Source organism: Indicator indicator, chromosome 14 (assembly GCF_027791375.1).
Source record: "Indicator indicator isolate 239-I01 chromosome 14, UM_Iind_1.1, whole genome shotgun sequence".
NCBI lineage: Eukaryota > Metazoa > Chordata > Aves > Piciformes > Indicatoridae > Indicator > Indicator indicator.
Window position 1 is genome coordinate 17,412,608 of NC_072023.1, and position 7,449 is coordinate 17,420,056.

Here is a 7,449-nt window from a genome sequence, read left to right on the forward strand (position 1 = left end):
TTCTCTTGTCCTGTCACTTGTTACTAGGGAGAAGAGAGTGATACCTCACTCCAGCCTCCTTTCAGGGAGTTGTAGAGAGGAATGAGGTCTCCCCTCAGCCTCCTTTTCTTGAGGCTGAACAGCCCTAACTCACTCAGCTGCTTCTCACCAGACCTGTTCTCCAGACCCTTCACCAGGTTGGTTGCCCTTTGCTGGACACACCTCAGCACTTCAACATCTTTCAGGTAGTGAGGGTCCCAAAATTTATCTCAGTCCTCAGGGTGTGGCCTCACCAGTGCTGAGTACAGGGGGACAACTTCTTCCATAAATAATATGGAAATATAATTTGTTGACAGTATCAAAGTATTCTTGTTTTGAAGGACTATCTGAAAAGGCTGGGGCTCATGTTTAAAAGCTATTTATTCAATAGATAAAGTCAAGCATATCATAGAAGATGTAGATAATGCAAAAACATCTGAAATCTTCTCTGCATCTGCAGCCATTACTTGTCCAGTCTGCAAACACAACCCTTCCAGTCCACGTGCTTCACAGTGGGACACAAATAGTTTTCTCTCCTTCTCCAGACAACTCTGTTTACACAATTCAAGTAATTTACTGTGACATAACATTGAAACATTGAGTTTTGAGTTGACTGCTTTTGTTTGAGCAAGCTGAAAGCAAAAACCAAAAGGTACTTTAAAACTTCTTCTAGTACTGCATTGTGTAACTGCCTGCATCAGACTCCTTGAAGAGTACTTGTAATACCCCCACTTAGCTACTACACATGCAGATACTACTTGAGCACAATCTTGGGTCCCAATGAAGCCATGGCTATTTTGCAACTGGCTTCTTCTCAAAATCCAAATATGTTGACATTTAAAGGGGCAGTGCAGTCTCTTATGAGTGCCTGTTCCATTACAGCAAGTCAGCATTGCCAATCAAGGCTGAAAGAAGAAACAGTGGGATTAGGAGAGTAGAATTGCTCTGGACAGAGATAGGAATGGTGTCTATCTGATGGGGAGATTCAGAAGTTAAAGCCACTGAGGTTAACATGCAGTGCTCCATGGCTATTTACAGAACACAAATTTAGTAAGAATGAAATAAGACTAATTTTCTTCATCAGACTGTTTAATTATTTGAGCATGTAATTCTTTGTTTAGATCCTTTAATACAAAATATTATTCCTCACTACCAAGAGGGACTGAAATAGATTGATTGCATGACACAGATGGTGCAGCTTCAGGGCAGTTCACAGTAACACCTCTGAGGGCAGTGAACTATCACAGTCCTTCTCAAAAACTACCTAATTCTCTTAGATCTCCATCTTATCACTGTATTGCCCTCATTTACCCCAAACCAAATTACAGTCTGGAAGGAGACTGCAGCAGTGATTTGTGTACCTTATCTAATGAATAGTTACATCATGTGGCCAGCTCTGGAACAGGTTCAAAAGAAATTAAGACAGAACCTTATATAATTGCCCATTCATAAAGAAAACATGTCAGAACAATGTCACTGATGTTTTGCCTGGGGACAAAGGGATTCAAGGCCCTGACAATGCACCTGATGCCTTTTGCATTCCCACAGTAGCTATTCCATTCCTCCTCTTTGTACTGCAGATAAATGATAAATGCAGGGAGAATTGCTTCACATTCTCATTTGCAAGTACCCTGGGTATATGTAGCCTCCACCCATCTGAAGGCCTCCTTCTGTTGCCATAATGATATATATCTTCATGTATTAAACAATAATGACTCATTATACTTATTAATTTAATTAACGAATGAAATTGTATCTTTGTTCACTTCACAAATGAGAAAAACATTAATGTCTGCATCAGAAAAGCTGAATAAACTCCAAAGAGACAGATAAGTGCAGATTCCATGGGAAGTGAACAGAGCTTCCATTGCACGAGGACTGCAATGCCTTCTGACCTTCTGTAGACAGCCCTGAGATGCCTGCAGTGCAGACTGGGCTGAATCCCTACACTTGGCCAGCTTTTCAAAAAGTGATTTCTTAGATTTCATTGCTAAAAATCCTGAAAGTATTAAGTAACTGCATTCAGAGAGCAGAAGACAATCAACATTTCCCACATTCTGTTTTTTTTATAACCTTAAAGATGGTTTATTAATTTCATCAGAACTGGTTGTGACTTTCTGAAATAATAAGAAGGTCAAACTCTGCTGGAGTCATTTATATTTTATCTTGTGTCTAAATTTGGCCAAGGTAGAGTGATGTAAATTAGGGGATAACATCCCCAAGCATAAAAACTCTTCATAACAAACATAATAAGACACTTGTGAAGGAGATTTCAGCATTTATTGAATGCACAGGGAGGTGGTCATAAAGATATTTGGATAAATTATCTGAGGCTTGACAGGCTGGACAGAAATGTCCTTCAATAGTTTAAGCTTCTTCTCCCTAGGCTGTCTGACTGCTCTGCTGCTAATGAAGGCATTGGGCTCTCCATGCTTTGAAAAGAAAGGGCCAGGCAGGCATGATTTAGAAACTCCCAGCTGTGAACTTCCTCTCTTATCTGAATTCACAGTCTTCAAAATTATAAGCAGGGGCTCTTACCTCACTTACTTTTGAGTCAGAGTTAGTGAAAAAAGTAACTTATCCTCTCCTTATATAGCTGTTTGAGCTGAGTCAAAAGGATTGACTCCTGAAGGGGACCCTTTCCCTTGCTGTTAAAGACAACCAGGTTTATGGCAGGTTTGATTCACGCTAGATATCTTGTATATGCTTCCACTGGTATTATTCTAAACAATTAATCACAATCAAGACAAGAGCAGATGAAAATAGACATAGTACAGAGTGAGAGGAGCAAGTGGCAGTACTGCCTATGTCTCAGTGGAAATCCAATTCACATTGGCTTTTTAAATAGTCATCAGCCATTCTTACCATCACTCCCAGCTCAGGAGTTTTTGATTTGTACTGTGTCATCGTGAGATAGAAGAAACCTCTGGGCTGAGGACACTATCTTCATTTCCTGCATGAGATAATGTAACCTGACTGCTGGTATCTGCTATTAGAAACAGCAAGACATTTTGATTTTCAGGATCCAATGTTAGTGGTGAAAAATGGGCACATTTTGAAACCCCAGGCAGCTTTCTGTTCTTTTTCACCTCTCTTTCTAAATTTTCTCTGTACTGGTGATCTTTGAAGCTGTGAATTCTGCATGAGAAAGCAAAGGAGAGTCCATACCTTCCTGTGTATTGCATTTGAGTCATGAAAGCAGACTCCAGCAGAGTAGTTACCATTTGGATACAAGCTCCCAAGGGGAGCCAGCTTCTCAGAAATTGCAGTGCACTTTTTGACTCCCTGCAATGCCACATCAGCAGCCATAGCATAGAATTGTCTGAAGTCCCTTCACCACACATCTCCACTCACAACTGTCTGTGGCCAGGACTTCCAACAGCCATTGTTCCTGTGGTATATCTGCCTAGGCATTCCCACCCTACGGTCCATAAAATCCTTGGCAATTCCCTCTGGTGTGCCCTGCATCTCTCTACTTATTTCTGCTCTGAGATCTTCACACAGTTCTGTTTGTGGAATTCTCTCTACCATATTCCCTGGATTTTGTAGGTTTGGACATTCCCAAGGGGATCTTCTCTCAATCACTTTCTGAAGTCCTCTCAGAGTATACCTAAGTTCTCAATCTCTATCAGTTTTCTAATCACAGCATAAAAATCAGCCAGGGGTGTGCCTCTAGCTGCCTGGCACTGTCCTGTTCCCTGAGGAGTGCAGCCCTGGGGTAGGATGCAGAAATTCACTGATTATGATCTTCCAGCCCATTTCCTTTCCTCCCTCCACTGGCTCCTTTTTGCCTCAAGGCCCTCGCTGCTCCTTCTTGGGAATGACTTTACAACCTCCTCCACCTTCGAATTACAAATCCAGTGGGGTTTTGACCTCACACAGGAGAGTCATCTGATGCAGACAGTGATAACCTTTCTGGTGCTACCAATTGTCCTGTGCTTCACTGGACCGGAGAGCTGCTTTACTGGATTTCATGCCTCAGCTCTTTTAAGCTGATGTGGGAGCAAGCACACATTAATTAGTTTGGTTCATCGCCCTCCCCCAGCCAATCAGAGACCAGAGGCCAATGTGCTGTACTGGTCTGGGTATTTTTATTGTCTCTACACCTCACATTGGATCATGTTGTAGAATTAGCTAAGGGAGGAAAGCATGCAGTATTGAGTCAAACCCCCTAGAAAGGTAAATGATTGCTTGGGCTCTGATTTATCCAATTGGTTCAATGTACTCCTCTCCCTCTCATGGACTTCTCATTCCTCCCCTCTGCAGTTCCACTCCATGGACAGAGGAATCCACATCCGCTATTTTCTACCTTGGAGCCTCTGTTTAGAGGAGTCCAAGGACAGTCTCCACTGGCTATGGAAATGAACAAGTATCCCTTTGTACAGTCAGAAGAGCACAACCTGAGACAGGAATCTGTTGTCTGGTGCAGTCAGAGTGACAATAAAGCAGAAACAAACAAGAAAATTCCAGAAAAGGACAAGGCTGTGTGATCTGTGATTTTTGAGCCAAAGACCTTTTCTGAAGGAGGAGGTGATGTTAACCTACTAGTGTGAAGACCAAGAAGCTCCAAATCAAAAAGTCTTGTCCTAAAATATGTTAACTTAGGCACAATATCCAATGACTTTTTAAACAAATCATTTTAATTAATTTATTGAAGATAAACTTGTCTAATGTAGAGCAACCTTTGCCTCCACATGGGGTAGCAGTGCTGACAAAGTATGATTTAATTCTAGGAACAGGGATGAAGTGGGGGAAAAAAGTCAGTACTACTTGAATGCCTTCAACCTTTATTTGCTGTATCTTTCTTGTACTGAATGCATACCAGTCGAAATTTTCACACACACTTACACCCACACATGCAAAAGACTTTAACAGGGAACATCCAGAGAAACGTGCCTACAAGGTCTGAGATGACCAGCTGAATATCCTACCCCTGTCAGCCACACTTAGGTAAAACCCCATTTGCTAGACAGTCTGGCTCTGTGGTGCTTGGGGATATGGTTTAGGGGTAAACCTTGTAGAGTAGGGTTAGTGGTTGGACTTGGTGATCCTGAGGGTCTTTTCCAACCTGAACCTTTCTGTGATTCAGCTTTTTAAAAGAACATTTTGTATTTTTTTTTAATGATCTCTTCAGCCACAAAGCTGTGTTTCAGGAACATTGCTATTAGCTTAAATAGTTTTGATTTCACATTTCATCTTAATACACCCCTTAATACATCCCTTTCCTCTTTTTATCACACACATTCGTTGCTGGTGAACATCTCTATCCACAAATGGAGAAACAGAGGAGATGGAACTCTGAACTCCAAATAACTGTGCAGTTATTCTGCCTCTTTTTAAGGCCTTGGCTTCTATTGAAGTTTTAGTATCCAGTAAAGGCCAGCTGAGCCTGCCTCTGTCCTGCCCCAACTATTTGATTCTACTTTCTAGCTGCAAACTAACATTCGTGTGACTGCACAGCTAACTGGATCCAGACCTCACCCATTAGAAAAGTGACCTAATAAAACCTGTATTTAAAATGGTTTGCTCACCTAATATGCCTCATTAACTGAGCCACACCAACACTAGTGTCAGCAAAGGAAAAGATATAGGAGCAAGCATCCTGTGGCAGGATTTGTTGCTTAGGCAAGAGCCTGGACTTATGCCAGAACGAATGTCAGCATGACTTCAGCAATAGTAGGAGTTTCTACATCTGACATCTATTTACTTACCTACTTGGTTAAATAAAGAATTTCAGGGGTGCAGATGAGGGCTTGAAAGTATTCCACACTCCCTGTGAGGAATGCAGAACACCTGTGATACACAGTGAGCTGGGTACAGATTCCATCAGACACAGCGATCGCTGTAGGGAACATGCTCCTTGAAGCTGCTTTGCTAGTGCTGCAGGACTGAGAACTCCACAGTCCAGCCCCACTCTCTCTCCTACTCTGTCCAAGGCACTCTGTTCTCAGACATGTTGAAGCTCCTGACCTCCTTCTGTGTTATTTATAGCTACTTACACCTCATCTATTGATCCCATTTCATATCACACATCACTCCCTGGGGAGTCAGTATGTAAGAAAGTTATTCAGCCATGCAATATTCAACCATTTGGCTTAATGAACATGTATGAAAATCTGATCTTCCTTGAAGACTGAAAAAATTGAAAAAAAAAAGAAACCCTGAAATCTGTTTCTAATCAGCACTTTCAGGGCTGAGTGTAAAATCTTTTGAAGACTAGCTGGAAAAAAATCCTTGGTTGCTTTGGACAGCAAGCTGAAGATGACCCAAGACCACCACCTGATGTAGAAATCTCCTTATCTGTGAACCAGAGTGTATATATCCTTGCACAGGCTTACTTCTGTGGTGACTTTCATAGGCCTGGGATTAGTATCTTGATCTGATAAGCTAAAATCCCAACCTGCCTATACTCCAGTCAGGTTTCTGGACATCTCAGAAAAAAAAAAAAAAAAAAAGTTAAGAACTTGAATAAAAGACAACTATTAATATGGAAAAGAAGAGAACAAGGAGGGGGGGCGGAAAAGAGCCAATGGAAATGATAAAATTTTATGTAAATTCAGAAAGTGTTGAAAATACTCAGTATGATAAGATTGAATATGAGTTGAAAATAGCAAGAAATTTGTGTCCCAAGCTGCACGATGGGAAGTCATCACCATAGTCCTAACATGTAGTCTGGGCAGAGACCCAACTAGAATGGGCAAGTTTGTTCTGGCTGAAGGGATGGTGAGGGTTAACAAGACATGAGGGTTTTTTTTTCCCTTCAGAACAGGAGATTTGCAAAAGGAGCTGCTTTGCACTGGTGTTGTTAGATCACCATCTGGAGGACGTTTCAGAACATGCTGGTCACACCCCTGTTATTTAAAAATGTTATTTTTATTCACAGAGGCTGTGCAAGCCAAACAGCACAAAATACTAATGACTGGTTAAGTTCTGAAGAGGGCAAGTTCTCACCTTTCCCTTCCACTAGCACCAATCTTACAGAACATTTTTTGACCAGTTTCACTTGTGAGCACTACTTGTGTGTGACACATATGACATCAAGTCCATGATGTTCCTGCCTAGCAGCATATGGCACCTTTCTATGCCAGACCAACCTGGTGATGTCACAATGTGCCCTGAGTAAGACTGGTGCCAGGGAAATCCCAGCTGTACTGGCTAAAGAAGGGTGAGGAGCAGAGACATCTTGTGCTGGGAAGGAGAACTGAAGAAGGGGCAATCCAACCCTGATGGTTTCCCTGGGATTTACCATTGGTCTGCTGGCTCTGCTCTTGGTCATTTACTGCCCAATCTTCTTTAATGCCTTCGTGCTACTGAAAAGCCAGCCCAAGAATGGACAGTGGGAGGGAAACAGTCCAGGTGCAGGTGAGAGGATGGGCTGAAATAAAAGGATGAGAAAGAGAAGGCCTGGAGAGCAAATAAGGGTGGGAAATT